Source organism: Lampetra fluviatilis, chromosome 50 (genome assembly GCF_964198595.1).
Source record: "Lampetra fluviatilis chromosome 50, kcLamFluv1.1, whole genome shotgun sequence".
NCBI lineage: Eukaryota > Metazoa > Chordata > Hyperoartia > Petromyzontiformes > Petromyzontidae > Lampetra > Lampetra fluviatilis.
Window position 1 is genome coordinate 9,154,229 of NC_136324.1, and position 16,028 is coordinate 9,170,256.

Below are 16,028 nucleotides of genomic sequence, written 5' to 3' on the forward strand. Positions count from 1 at the left end.
AGGTGATGATGTTGACAATGATGGGCTGAATCCAACACTCCACTTACAATGGTGAGTGGAGTGCTAGACCACAGTGCCATCCATCGGTGCGATACAGGATGACCAAATAATGCTTTAATGTAGCTTGTCTTGCACAGCATCGTGTAGTCCTCACTGGGGTGTTGTGAGCTAATTACACTGCATGTCTTTTTTTTTACTCAGACTGTGCTCTCGCATCTTGGACGGTTGGAATTCATCACAACTCTTGTTTGGAAAAGCACAGCGGGCCGTCGTTGATGTCCGGCCGTACTCTGTGGTCCCTCACCACGCAGTTTGACCGGGCTGTTGAGCGGGAGCACGGATTGTGAACGGAGGAGCCGGCTCTTCAGAAGCCACCGGCTCACATCGCTCACCAATCCGGTGTCGGCAACAAATACAAAGCACGTCTAGAATCCTGTGTGCGCGCTCGTGCGTGTGCGTGTGTACACGCGGGTGTGCGTGTGTACACGCGGGTGTGCGTGTGTACACGCGGGTGTGCGTGTGTACACGCGGGTGTGCGTGTGTACACGCGGGTGTGCGTGTGTACACGCGGGTGTGCGTGTGTACACGCGGGTGTGCGTGTGTACACGCGGTGTGCGTGTGTACACGCGGGTGTGCGTGTGTACACGCGGGTGTGCGTGTGTACACGCGGGTGTGCGTGTGTACACGCGGGTGTGCGTGTGTACACGCGGGTGTGCGTGTGTACACGCGGGTGTGCGTGTGTACACGCGGGTGTGCGTGTGTGCATGCGTGCGCGCCGAACGAGGCTCCCTCGTGGTCAACACCGCCGCTCAAGCGCGAGCAACACCAACGAGCGTCCGGTGAAGGAACCACGCGACACCACGAGAGTGCGTCGACAACCGAACCCGTGCTTTTAGACTTACAGAGTGAAGAAATGTGTAGTTTGTCTTTGAGTTTACAGGGACATTGCATGCACGTGGTCTGTGTCCTGACATAGAGAGTGTGTTTATTGAAACCCTTTCTCTCCACATCGTCCCCTTCACGTGCAGTGTACTTGGTTCCTCGGTGTCTCAAGGCTTTAAGCTCTACCTGGAATTGCTGCTCAACCGACGCGTTTGCGGCATGCAATTCTTTCACTATGCCATTGCTTTGTCTCATGTCAAGGTGGTCGTCGCCAGGTCCGGTCAGTTGCAAGTTCTCCATATTGTTACCGATTTTCTATGGTTGTTATTTCCATGGATTTTTTTTCCCATTTTTATGTTAACGCGCATACGATATTTTTCCATGTACCTGCAAAAACGAGATGAAAGTGATACTTGGCAATCCTTTTCGCTGAAGACTCTCACACTCTGTTGTAGCACCACTCCTGTGTCAGGCCACAGACGTTTGTGTTTTCCCTCGTAGCTGCCGTATGGACTGAGAGGGAGGCCAGATTATTGAGAACTTTGTAAGTGCTTGCGAGCAATCATGAGGCTTCTAAGTCACACACGTCCAGATGCATTCCCAAATAATGCCTTTCTTGTTTGGATTTTGATTGGCTTAGAGCTGGGACGATTTGTGCTCAATTACTCAGGTTTCTTTACACTAAACTATTTACAATTTTTTTACCATTAATGAGGGGCCCCCTGACATCCTTCATCCTTCCGAAGGTAGAAACCCCTTACAAGCGTGACGCGACCGACGATACATATATCACCAAACCCACCTCGTCAACGCCCGTTCAGCGGCACGTGGAACAGATTCGAGACTTCCCCCCCCCTCCCAACTATTTTCACGTCCAGTTAAGTAGAGTAATCTGTCTCGTAATTTCTTCGATTATAATCCGACATCCCGCCACCGAGAGCAAAATCGGTCGCCCGCTCTCAGCCAGGGCTGTCGAACTTTTTTTTACCCCGTGACGTGCGACGGTGGCGAATCGCGTCTATAGAAGCCGCAAGGATAGCAAACTCGTCGTCACAGCTGAGCTTCCCATGGCCGGCTGTGGGCTAATTTCCCATTCGGGCCAGAAAGGGCCCATTGGAGGTGGTGGAGGACCTCAGGAGAGTGAGCCATTCCAGTCCATTGCAGTGTATAGAGCTACCCATAAATGAGGTGATGATGAAATACATTTAAGCAGTAGCTATGGTCACAATATTGTAAAACTAACTCGTCCTAATGCTGTATTTAAGACGAATCTGGTGTGAATATGAAAATTCCGTGTTGACCAGATGTATTTCAACATTTATATTTGACTTGGTATTTATGTTATAAATATTATATTAAGGTTGGTGACTTTTAAGTACGCAATTGCTTTGCCTGACAGGAGTGGTCCCCCTGCATCTGCTGGCTCCGTCGCCTCTTTGTTCAGGGTGTCCACTGTGGTCACGTTATTTTCTCGCACGTTTGCTGTCTGTCGTGTCGCCTCCTGAAGCCGGTGCCGCTCACTGGTGCTACGTTTTAACCACCGTGGGCAAAAGATGGAGAGCCGTAGATGACGTAATTCAGGAAACCCTCGTTTGATTCTCGACAATGTGAATTTGAGTGCTTTGTTAAATAACGAAGACGATTTTTTTTTCACGCGGGTCCTACCTTGGCATTCATCGCAATATACTTTATAACCGGTGGGTCGAATGAGATGGGAGGAGCAAACCCCATCACGGACGAGGGGATAACAAAGCACCGAGCGGACAGGTTGGCAAACCCACTTGCTGCTCTGCCATCTGGATACACTCCAGCACGGCTGGTTTAGTAGTTTGACAAAGCTGCGTGATCCACCAACCCTTGTTTCTGAAACGTGCACGCCTACAATCCATTAATTTCAGGGCAGAGTCGGTGGATCGCGCAGAGATGGTGACATGCAAGGAGTTTCAGCATCATCTCCCCGTGTGCTTTGATTGGGCTTTCTTCTCCAGGTGTACCGGTTTTGTTACGTGCGTTAAAATATAAATTGAACAATCAAATTGGCCACTCGTGCCAGTGTAGGATCCTCGTGAGAATCTCGACACAGGCTTTTTTTTCTTCTTAAAAATCGAACAGAATTTTGTTTTCAAACCCGGGGAGAGTCGATTCAGACTCCGCATCTCTTCAAAGGAGGCCTGAATTCAAAGGACGCGTGCGAAGTCACGCCCCAACAATTGCTTTCGTGTGTACGTGTACGTTTAAACAATATAAGCTACGTCTAAAACGTTCCACGCTCGTTCCTATCGTGCGTTTGACAGTGGCCAGGTCCCCCCATCTCCTGCCGAGGGAACAGGAAAGCCGTGGGTAGAATGTGACTTGATGGGGGCGTGGACGTGTGGTCTCTTTATTCGCTGTCTGTAGATTTAAGACCGAGCAGAGGGATGTGTTCTTGAATTCTGCTTTAGAAAACGTTAAGACTCTGATACATATAACACGTTAGTGAATGTGAATTAAGTTGCAACACGTGTAAATACGTTTTGTAAATACCTATCCTCGTGCTTGTATCGCACACATACACAGGTTTACATACTCACACTACGAGTTTTCTTTTTTACACTGGGATATTTGTATTTATTGCAGCGCGTCTTCAGGTTACATCATAACCGCCACGCAAAGGGAACAAATCGTGAAAGGTGGCCCGGCCAGGATCAAACGTTAGGTTGGTGTTGGGGGCGAGTGATTCAATTTGGTTCAGGGTAGAGCTAGGTTCTTATTGGTTAGCCGGGCGATGGGTAGTGCTTGTGTTCAGGTCTGGTTTTTTTGTTTGGTCATGGCTGGGGGGGGGGGGTAGAGTCTGGTTTGATTGCTAGTTTGATTCGTGCTAGGAGATATGGTTAGGGTTTGGTTGGCTAGTGTGGTTAGGACTAGGGGATGTGGTTATGGTTTGGTTGGCTAGTGTGGTTAGAGCTAGGGGCTAGGGTTGGGTTTAGTTGGCTCGTGTGCCTATGGCTAGGGCGTAGGGTTATGATTAGTGGGCTAGGGGGTAGGGTTAGTTGGCAAGTGTGGTTAGGGCTAGGGTTTTGTTGGATGTGGTTAGGGGTGAGTGCCCGTCTCGTGTGCGAAACACTCTTCTCCTCCCGATTACCAAATGCAGTTAATTTGTTGTCCGTGTTTCACACGTTTGATGTCCGTAGCGCTTGACCGTGAACTCTGGCGTGCGCGGTGTGTCGCCTGTCTTAACGGTCACTGCTGTGAGAAACCAAAGTGCGTGGTTATTTTGACGAGGGGATGGAAGTGGCTAGTCCAGGGCCTCCCGACTCGTGCTCGCTTTACGCGCACACCCCAGTCAGTTCCTTCACATTCGTTTTGCAAAATAAAGGTTGTCGGACGTTGAAATTTTGCCGAGTAACGCAACTTGTGATCTGATTACGAAAGGTAATCCCGTGTAATTGCTACATTGTAAGTTGCGGTATCGGATTACCCCCGGTTTATTTGTCTACCATTGGATTATTCTATGATTTAAAAAATGTTAAAGACATTTCCGAGAACAATATAGCTCGAGTGGGGAAGTGATGCCTCCGACGTCTTGGGTTGACTTGAGGACCAGCATTGACCGACGCTCGCAAGCCACGCCGCACAGCCTACGGTCGCAGCGTAATACTGCTTTGAAATCTGATGGCGCGACCGGACACACGAGTGTGATATGGGTGACGATAAAACTAATCAATCCGATAATACCGAATGCAGGATCACGTTACGGGCGAGCGTCAAGTTCGTCGGCGGACGCCGATTGCATTTGAAATTGCTGCCCTCCACAACCCCCGAGTGTTGCTGACAAACAGACACTTGGATTGGTCGAAGTGAAAACCTGGAGCGTGGGGTGGGAAGCAAAGTGTGGAATGGAGTTTTTGGAGGCCCTGGGCTGTGGCCGGTGCATGCTGAGGAAGGGACGGCCCGAGCCGCGTTGCTTGTGGCATTGCCGCTGTGTGGCCGATTGTGCATCGAGTTTGCGTTTCACGGATAACATGTTTTAACACTTTTCGTAATGTTAAACATTTTTGGTTACAGCTGAATTGAGTAAAAGGTTTTTACCAAAGTTTTTAAGCCATCACTGTGAAGGCTTGTCCGCCATGCAAGCTTACCACGTAATCACTTCAAGAACAGTCTAATTACGTGCAACAAAACACTGCTATTGCTGGTTTAATGAAGGTCCAACGGTCGTTTAGTGTCACCCTCTACGAGTGTTTATAAAATGTAGTTGGTTGCAAATTTGGTCAAGGGTAGGAATCTCCCCGGTTGCGTGGGCCACCTTTTACACAGAGCCGACCCGGACATATTTCTCAGTCGACACTACATCTATCAAATCTGTTCTGTGTACCGTCATAAAGTTCAACGCAATACCAAAACCAGATCTTGGTACAAATCAATTTCCTGCCACCCGAACATAGATGCGAATTCCCAGACTTGTGGGGTTAAACCCGGAACCCAGAAAGGTGGCAACTCTACTCCCTGGCACGGTATTTTCTTGCTCAGATCAGTGTCGAGTGGAGTGCTCTTTTGGTGGCCCTAAGCTAAAGGTGGTGGTTATTCTCCATTCCTCTTCACATGGGAAAACCTCTGATTTCTCATGAAGTGCCGCTGATCGAATTGACCCAGGAGGGACTGCTAATGATGTTGGGCTGGGTTGACCCCTGACCAGAATTTGACCTTGTGACTGCCAGTGGGTGGGTAACATCTGTCCAGTGCCACCTGGACAGGATGTAACATGGGCTTGGTAGCATCGCTGCATGCATGCTCGGTCACTGCCATAGCAAGCCTCGCACTCACAAGGTAACGCACAGTCAGCATTTCACAACGGTTGGTGCCTTTTGTCAATTTGCATAAATAGCAATGGAAGAAAGTATAACTGCACTAAATACAACAATGAGCTGGACTGCATTTTTATTGATGTTTAGATTCCCGCGTGGAAATGTGACGTTGATCGAGTGTAATTGTTGTATGGGTGGTGGGCACTGACTCACAATGGACATGTTTCTGAAACCTAGTGGCATTTCAAACGATGCATTTGTAAATGAAATAAAAACAAATCACTGGTTTGGCCAAAAAAATCCACATAATCGATGTTTCCAAGTTGTGTGCAGTGTTGAAAAGTGTAACGTGTGAGTTTTTCAACTCAGTCTATACCCTACATGCACGCGTGTGTATGTGTGGTATACGGTTCGTATAATACTGGTAGGAACGAAGTGGACCAGCCACCAATAGATTATATCGTCCGTCCGTTTGTCCGTCCGTCCGTGTAGCAACATCGCCCCCTACTGCAAACACTTGGCATGACCCTACAAAAACCGAGACCTAGGCCTGAAACTCTCCCTTCGTATCGTACCCCCGCGTGTGTGAAAGGGAATTAATGTTTAACAATGTTACATTCCCTGATGTTTTTAAATGGAAACATTTACATTTAAAGCTTTTACATATATAATTAAAACATTTATATTAACAATTAACTCACGGCGGCCTAAGGCCTACAGCTAGGCCTAAAGCCTAGACCTAGGCCTCAAGCTCTCCCTTCGTATAGTTCCCCCGTGTGTGTGAAAGGGAGTTAATGTTTAACAATGTTACATTCCCTGATGTTTTTTAATAGAAACATTTAAATTTAAAGCTTTTACATTAAAAACAACTCCCTACCCCCCCCTCGTCGGCGGCTCTCCAGCCAAGCCAGGCCTGGGAATCTCTCCCCTGCTCGGGGTGTATTGGGCGGGGCTACAGCGGCAGGGGGCGGGGCTACGCGGGGCTGGGCGGGGCAACGGCGGCAGGGGGCGTGGGCACGAGGTGGAGGGCGGGGCTATGTGGGGTTGGGGCGGGGTTACGGCGGTAATGGGCGGGGCAACGAGCTGGGAGCGGGGACACCGAGATGGGGCGGGGCCACGGGTGGCCGGGGCGGGGTTACGCGGGTGGAGGGCGGGGCCACGGGGCATCCACTTATTGGCGGCCATTTTTTGCCATTTTATTATAGCCATTCAATTGTTCGGTCCTACCAGCCCACCCCACAGGGTCCTGTTTTCGTATAAAATTACAATGCCGTGTGTTGCCTGCTTTACGCGCTTGGATAAGGTAGCGGTTGATAATAGCATTTGATGTTTCTCCCGCTATTGAGATCTTGCTGAGGAGGTGAAGGTGGCCAGACGTGTTGCTTGCCACCAACCCCCCTTTGTGCGCCGTGTTGGCCCTCATCGGTGCTGACTTGCACCGAAAGCTTCTGTGCGTGAGACGAGAGCTTATTTTGTCTTTTTGCTTCTTGTCACAATGGCTTGTTCTGAGGAAGGACATTTTCCTTAAGACATTCGGCCAATATTCTTGGTCATGGCTCAGGCTGTGGCTCAAGTGAGCCGGCTGAAAGCCACGCGCTTAACACGGGGACTTCCACAGAGCTGAGCCTGAGCCAAACCACGGCTGAGCTGCTCACGTGTGGTCTTGGCAACCAAGCAAGCGGCTCAAAGCCTGAGCCGAGTCTGAGTGGTTAGAAGCCGGGAACCGTGGCTTCACAATCCTGCCACAAAATAAATCGTACACATTTCTGTCACGTGGCATTTCTCGTCAAAATGACGGCCACCTGCATTAAACAAAACAGAAACATCCAGACTGCCACTTTACGCCCAACCTTATGGAAGAGGTACGTGGATGACACATTTGTCATCTGGCCACATGGCCGGCCTGCTCTAGACCAATTCCTCGACCACATCAATTCCATACACTCAGCCATCAGATTTACTATGGAAGTCGAAAAAGATGGTAAGCTACCTTTTTTGGATGTCCTAATACAAAAGAGACCTGCTTGTTCAATGAGCCACTCTGTCTACAGGAAAGCTACCCATACGGATGCGAACCTGAAACCAGATTCCCACCACCATCCATCCCAGAAGAATTCCCTAATCAAGACTTTGCACCATAGAGCCCAATGCATCTCTGACCAGGAACATATTGCCAGTGAACTCAAGCATGTACACCAAGTTCTTAAGGCTAATGGTTACTCCGACTACACAATCCGCAAAGCCATCACTCCAACCATGACGGACCCTCTTGAGGAGCCATTCAAAACTATCACCTTGCCCTACATGGCGGGGATCACAAAAAAGATCTCCAAAATCTTGAATAAACACAAGATCCAGGTCCGATTCAACACATTACATAAAATTCGTGATCTGGATCCGTCTGTAAAAGATGTGATTCCGGACATACAGTATCCTGGCGTTTACAAACTGAGTTGCCTCTGTGGTAGTAGTTACATTGTAGAAACCAAACGACATGTCTCTGACCGCATCCGTGAGCACAAAGCAGACCTGAAACACGGAAGGACCAACACCTCGGCCGTAGAAGATCACTGTTATAATTCAGTGTGCTCACATGACATTGATTTCTCCAAGACAGAGGTTCTTTGCAAGCCATCTGGCTACCATGAGAGGTTCGTTAATGAGGCTATTCACATATACAAACACAGAGACAATTTCAACCGAGAAGATGGATTCTGGATTAGCAATCATTGTAAGGATTTGATAAACCATTTCGGGTCTTAATTGATTGTGTTCACGCTTACGGTGACTTTCAGACCGCATTCCATTTTCTACTCCCCCCTCCTCTTTTCCGAACATAGATGTGTAATGCGGGCGTAAACGGCCTCGCGGATATGACGTCACGGGGGGAGGGGTTAGGTCACGTGAGAGAGAGGGGTAAGGTCTTAAGGGAGAGAACCGGAAGAGACGGGAGGAGAGTATGGGAATAGAGACAGGGTGAGGCCACGCAGGGCGGAGAGTGGAGAGTGGCGAGATCGCCACACGGTGAGACTCGGCACCGTCGGCCAGCGGTGACCGAGCAAGGGAGGAACGGGGAGCAGCGGTGGAGCTGCAGTGTGAGCAGCCGGAGGACTGCACAAGGGAACCTGCAGCGGAGCTGCATCGGAGTGGAGAAAGGCTACGGGAGCGACGGCAGCTGTCGAGCTGCCAAGCGGGGAGGCTCTGAGCGAGGGCCGTGTGGGACAAGTTGTAAGAACCCGAATAAAGGACAACGGAGACAGACACAGTGAAAGAGTCCTTTATTACAGATGGACTCGTCCATCTGGCCAACTGCCAAATCGCTGTCTGTGGTGCTGACGTTAGGAAAACCCGCCACTTTTTTCAAATTTTCTTGCTGTGGATTTCACACCTGATGATTGCTTGTGTTGCAGTCCAAACGTCGTGAGAATGCTTTTAATTGTTTTATATTTATATTATTTTATTATTTCCCTTCTCCGTGACTTTACCGAAAGAACCAAGAATATTACGTGAGTTATTGGGCGTAGTTTAGCTTTTCTTTATTCGCCGTTATATTAAACGCTCATTCCGTATGTTACGTCAAGCCCTATTAAGTGAAGGTGCTCTATATAATATAGATTAGGTTGGATTTTGTAGGTCAGGGGGACTGCACTTGCTCCCTCTCAACTATCCAGGGCCAGGAGCCAGAACTCCACGCAGAGAATCTCGCCATCGTGAGAGGGCTTAGGGAGAAAAGGTTGCGTCCTGACAGACAGCGATGGGTGGCCTCAATTAAACTTGTTTCGCTTCAAGGTTTCCTTGAAGTGCAATGCAATTGGTCCATCGTTGACGTTCCGAGGCTGCAAACTATACCCTGACGATGTTATCCGTGCGCTGGCGAGCGTCTCGTTCCATCCTAGTTTTGGTGAAAAATTACCAACGGTTTCACCGATGCGACAAATCGGCACTGCCGTGTGCGTTGTAGCCGTTTTGTCAAGATGTGAACGTGGCCCTTAGTCTTGTCAAAGTACTCTGTGACAGCACGCATTCACTTCACTGCCTTTGTACGACTGCGTTCCCTACAAGCGAGCTTTCAACTTTGCACGTTTCTTCAGATTTGCGGATTTTGTCTTTGACCTTTCTCCATTGTTCACTCACTCCATCGATTTTACCAAGTCTTAAATATCCGCCAAAACCAAGTGTTAGTTTAACACGCTGTAGGAGGCTTTCGCGACCAAAATTCATAATATAGTTTTTTTTTTAGATCACGTAAATATAAATGCGTCTTTAAACCCGCCATTATTCGACACAGCCAATCAGTAAGGTTTATCACGTAAACAGAGCATGCCAATTCGTGACGAGTATAGCACACCTGTGTGTTGGAGAAAATCGAATTGTAAATGTTGTGGATTTACTCTCCAACACACCGGTGTGCTGTACTAGTAACGAATTGGCATGTTCTGTTGACGTGACAAACATTCCTAATTGGCTGTGTCGGGTGGTGGCGGGTTTAACGACGCATTTTTTTACGCGATCTCGCCCAAAAAAAACCTTCATGATGGAAAACCAATTGTTCATAACACTCATCGCTTCCCTGTAGCTCTAAATATTCCTTCTCTGCAAAGTGATTCTCAAAGCGTGGAGATGCACCGGGAGTCATATCAAACACGTAGAGAACACGACTGTTCATCTCCCCAATAAATAACACATTCATTAGTGTTGGCACCTGTCTGGGTTTAACCCAGAGAGTGCTGGAATTGGCATCTGTGTCCAGGTGGCAGGGGTTAATTTGTACTTAGATCTGGTACCAGTAGTGCCGTGAACTTTACTTGCAGTAACCTGCAGTTTTGATGTCGACCTACGCCAGACATAGGCAACCAAAATGACAAGATAATTTGTTTTCGAATTCGGTCAAACGAAATATTTCAAGAGCCGCAATGCAATGCGAAAAACGAACGGCGATCCTTAATAAACAACTGTCACGAAGCAGTCATTAAAGAGCCGCATGCTGCTCCAGGTTGCCGATTTTTGACGGAGGCTGACTGAGAAGTCTCTCTGGGCTTGGTCCTCAGTGGGAAGGTGACCAGCCCCGACCACTCACTCGTTGTTGTGGCTACACTCCTACTGCAGGCTACAGACGTTCTAATCACCCCTCTTGCATCACAACGGAGAGGAACGCTCTTTCCAGACACAAGCTCGCTGTGTCATGCCGAGGCAGTTACCTACAGCCTCGCCACCCCAATTGAATCAATCGTAACGCAGCATTGTTAACATTCATATGAACACACACTTAATACGTGTACAAATATAAGAACACGCCTGTGCTTAACTGGTGATTCGTGGTAATAATTTGGCGTCGGAGCACTCACAGCTTGAGTTTTACAATTGGCAGCGTGGACCACGGGGAACTGCGCCAGTCGACTTGGGCCACCCGCCGTGTCGCAACCCATGCCTGCGTGCACGTGGCGCCACTGCGCGTGTGCCGATTATGTTTCGCCAAATATGCGTGCCGGTGTGCGTGCCTGCGGCACAGTCTCGGCGATTGAGTGTCGAAGCGTGCTCCACCGCTCTGCGCAAGTTGGTCCAGTGAGAGAGATTGCGATTCTCCCGCGGCATTGCCACCGGGGCTGCTCCCAATGTACCCAGCGGTTTTCATGCTGCCGTCCGGTGGCGGACACTCCAGTAGCAGAGTAATTCAAGTCATCCGTCAGCGTATGTTGATTCATGGGTGAGGGTGTCAGAGTGGAAACTGTTGAACTTTTGTTCTACTTACCAGGCAAGGCCCGATGAGCTATATAGCTCTTTTTCAGAAGCGACCTCGCCACAAATGATAGCTCGACAAAGTGGCTTATGCGGAAATGTTTAGTAGCCAAATACTCTCGATGAATATCATGGGATCTCCTTTGCAAGTACCAAAATATGAGAATAGGGTTTCCCCTTTTTTTCTGGCAACAAAGAATGTTTCTAAATGTGGAAGGGAAAAACAGGAGGACCGGGAGAAAAATCCACGTGACCACGGGGAGAACATGCAAACTCCAAATATACAGGCGTCGGGGTCAGGTCGGGATCGACCTCTTGTATACCGGGCGAGGTAGTTAACATCTCGCCACCGTGGCACGGACACTCGAGCCTCGCCACCAGAAGATCCTGGGTTCAATTCCCGACACCGGTTCCTTTCCGTGTGGAGTTGCGTGTTCTCCCCCTGTTCTGCATGTATTTCCTCAGGGTTCTCTGGTTTTCCTTCCGTAGCTAAAAATAAAAAACCCATACAATGTAAGTGGTGTTGGTTAAACATCCAAAAATGCTGAAAATTGACCAGAAAATTACTCAAGTGGGATCACACAGCAGCAATATGGCCCCCTCTTGTGACAACCTGGGGCTAGACCCTCCTGAGAGAAGTATTCTCAATCAGTTGAGGCTTGCCTCTGTAAACAAGTGGAATAATAAGATAACGAATGGGGCTCCAGATGAGATATATCACTTATCCGTGCCGCCTCTGGTGTATTTTATTTGCTGAAAAAAAACATTCTACACACATATCTCTAGATGTAACAAGCAACTACTATAAAAGTCCCAACATTCATTAACTTGTATTGACTGCATAAACGAAACGGGCAATTCTCTAACAACGCCGTACCGTTGGTATCTGCTCTGACCCCCGTGGACTGTGACGTGGGATCTGGAAAACCCGGGGCGGCGGTGGGGTGGTGAGTGGGGTGGTGGGTGGTGGGGTGGTGGGTGGGGTGGTGGGTGGGGTCCCCCCACCGGACTTGAGCCCCCGGGCGGTGCCGGCGTGGCAGTGGGAACCGCGGCCGAACGTGGCCGACGCTGCCGACGCTGCCGGGCGGTTTCAGTTGGCACCACCGCGCCTCCATTAAACTCCAATTTTTTTACATTTTATTTTACCAGGTAAGGCCATAACCGAGTTGTGTAGCTCTTGTTCAGAAGCGACCTGGCTATCACAAATGATATAGCTCAACCAAGTAGCTTATCGCATGGAAATGGAAAAGCAGCCTAAAAACTACTCTGTTGATTCTAAATGTGGAAGGAAAACCGGAGAACCGGGAGAAAAACCCACGCGACGACGGGGAGAGAGACACCGCAAACTCCAAATATATGTAATAAAAGACTCGGACGCTTCTCTCTGTCCTGTGTCCTTTATTTGGGTTCGATCTCTTTTCCCTCACGGTACTCCCCTATATACTCTCCACTCTGCAGCCCCAGGCTGCTGTCGCTCACGTAGCCCAAACTTCCTCCTAGCAGCCCCGCCGCCGTCACGTCGTGCAGACCCCTGCTGCCGACTCCTCCCTTGCAGACCCGCTGCTCTCTGCAGCCTCCTCGCTGCTCCTCCTGCCCCGGGGTCGGTCACCGTTGGCCGACGGTGCCGATCCTCGTGGCTCGGGTGTGTGGCGACCTCGCCACTCTCTCTCACCCTTCGCCTTGCGTGGCCTCTCACTTTTCCCAGTCCCCGATCACTCCCGACTGCTTCCGGTTACCCCCCTTATAGACCCTTACCCTCTCCCCCACGTGACGTAACTCCTCCCCCCATGACGTCACTTCCGGGAGGTCGTTTACGCCCGCATTACACCACCCTTCCCCGTAGAGAAAATCCACAACCCGGCGAATATCTGCGAACTTAAATCTCTCGGAGCCAAGTCAAGTTAGCGGGGGCGCAACTCCCTCTTTCAACCCGGGGGGGGGGGGAGGCGATGCAAGATGCAACTGTGGCCCCCCTCCTCTCTCCCGACTCACTTTTACCGAAATAACTACTCCGGATTTTTTTAACCCTGTATACAACAATATCCAGGCTGTAACTAGAAATATAATTTTTAGTTGCGCCGTGTGTTGGGTTTAGAGGAAGACAGTCCCACAGTGACAAGTGTTGATAACAATATTTAAAGGTACAACACTCACAATCGAGTTCTCGTGCGTCTTGCTTTCATGCCCAAGTCAGTGAGCCAGCCGGCAGTGGGGCAACGCTGTGTATCTTTCGAGAATATTGTTTTTTTTATCATTTGTAACCATGTTTATTTTTTTGGCATTCATGGTTAATCGGTGAAGTATTTTCTTGTTGACTTATCTCTGTTGTTGATTCGGTGCCTCCCCTTGTGGCCGACTGGACCCCGATGCGGAAACAATCAAAGCGCTGCTGCATACCCCCCTCCCCCCCATAGTTGCGTCCCTGCATGCCACGGACGTTATCAACTTTTATGTCAACAAATCGCTTTCGCCAATCCATACCGAGCTTTTATTTTCACGTCGTAAATTGCTTCACGACTACGAGGTCCGTGAATCACTGAAAGGAAGTTGTCAACAAACGCCATCAGTTTCTTTGAATGGACCAAGGGAATGCCCCAAAACGTCTCCCACGCGGGTTTTTGCTCATTCATTTGATTTGTGATTTGCTCCTAAACTGGACTTGCAAAGGGCATCAGAGGCACGGCAGAACAGCGTGAAGGAAGACGAAAAGAAGTCTTCAGACCCTGACCGAAGGTCAGCAGCGACGCCAGTGAGCGAGCGCATTGCAGACAAGACGCCTGCAGCCTGTGACCGAGGCCACGTGCGGCAGATCGGAGGTTGCGAGGTGGACCGAACAAATGAGATCGCGGAAGCTGAATACTCCAATTGACTCCAGTTGACCCCAGCGACGAGACGGGGGGTGCGGTTAGTGTAGCGGTTAGCGCTACGAACCCGCCCAACACCGATATGAACCGGTCCGGGGCCTCCCCTGGGTCGACTCAGCCTTAAATAAGTACCTGGTGCGGTGTTTTAAACATCGCCACTGGGGAGACAAAGGCGGCCGGGCGTGGTGCTGGCCACCCACCCCCTCGTGCGCCGTGCCGGCCTTCATCGGTGCTCGCGAACAGCACTTGCCCCCAACAGTCTGTGAAGGCTACACGGGGGATATTTGTTCTTTGTCTTTTGCAACGAGACATGGAACTCTTGGGACGGGATGCGTCGTCGAACTTGAAGTCGATAGAGCTCTGACAGGGGGGGGGGGGGTCGCGGCATCACGTGCCGAGCGCCGTGCGGTGGGCGAGGGAGGCAGTTGTTGACTGCCCTGGGGACGCTCCAGACGGTTTGTTGACACGCCGGAAAAGAAATCAGAATCGGAATCTTTCACTCTTTTTCACTGATGTCCAGTAGGGGCGCGGGATCAGAAAGTGACAACTACAAAACAACGATTGGAGTGGTCCTGTCCTGAGCCGGTCCTGTCCCCCCGTCTCCCCCTTCCCCTACCCCCCACCACCAAAGAAAGACAAAAACGCCCCCCACCACCAAAGACAAAACGCCCCCCCCCCCCGTATAGCCTTAACATACTGTTGGGGCAAGTGCTGTTAGCGACCACCTATGAAGCCTGGAAGGGCACACGAGGTGGGTGAGTCCAGTTGAGATGCGATGATGGCGCAGACAGAAATGGTGCTCTTCACGTTCATAGGATAAATATGTTCAACGCCTGGCGAGTTTGTGATTGAGTGTCCGACAAGGGACGGCATGTCCAAGTTGAAACTCGGGTTCTGATCTCTGATGCCGAGGCTCCGAGCTATTGCCGACGATCACAGCGCACCGACGATTAGCACGTTTGGCTACGTATGGTGCGAAAGAAGTTCAACAAACATACATGACCTCAGATTTGGACTGAATCGACAACTGGCCATCTTCACAGAACCTATGTTGGAGAGAGGAGCACAGTCAGTAAGACCACGACTAACGTACGGCGAGCTTCAGGATGAGAGTAGTTGAACGTCGAACGTCATCAGTGTAGATGTGGTAGCCAACGCCGTAACTCTTGACGAGGTGACCAATTGGAGAGATGAAATACTAAAGAATACCTTAACTATTTTTTATTTTACCAGGTAAGGCCCACTGAGCTGTCTAGCTCTTTTTTTCAGAAGCGACCTGGCTATCACAAATGATAGCTCAACGAAGTGATTTATCGTGTGGACATGTATACCAGGCAAACACTCTAAATGCATGTTTCTAAAGGTGAGGGAAAAACCGCAGGACCCGGAGAAAAATCCACACGACCACGGGGAGAAAGAAAGAGACGCGCAAATACACAGCAGGCATCAGAGTCGGGATCGGAATCGAACCCACGACCTCCTGTATACCAGGCGAGGGAGTTAACATCTCCTAGCCACCACGGCGAGATTAAAATGAACATGAGGGGTCCAAGGACAGAACCTTGGGGAAGCCCCGTGAAGACAATTTACTGGTGGCGAAGAGGTCCCCTGGACTTAATGAGAAAAAAAAATTCCAATCAGTTCAATAGAGGCGCACAGGTAGTCAAAGGGCCATTCCCGAAGAAAAATAAAAGAACAGCGGCTGGCGTGGGCCTGCCGCGAGGCGTACGACGATCAACGGCCGTGTCTCGCTGGCACTCAT

At 49.8% G+C, this 16,028-nt stretch overlaps 1 protein-coding gene across 2 annotated transcripts in view; it reads left to right on the plus strand.

The window, feature by feature from the left end:
* The window catches only part of LOC144948697 (transmembrane gamma-carboxyglutamic acid protein 3-like), a 311,492-nt gene that overhangs the window by 22,082 nt on the left and 273,382 nt on the right, over window positions 1–16,028 (plus strand). The window contains exon 6 of one of the 2 annotated variants that reach the window (XM_078878362.1): window positions 202–5,975. The exons of the other annotated variant lie outside the window; for it this stretch is intronic. The gene's annotated coding sequence lies outside the window, so the exon portion shown is untranslated. Of the gene's footprint in view, window positions 1–201; window positions 5,976–16,028 lie in introns of those variants that run through there. 2 annotated transcript variants of the gene reach the window in all.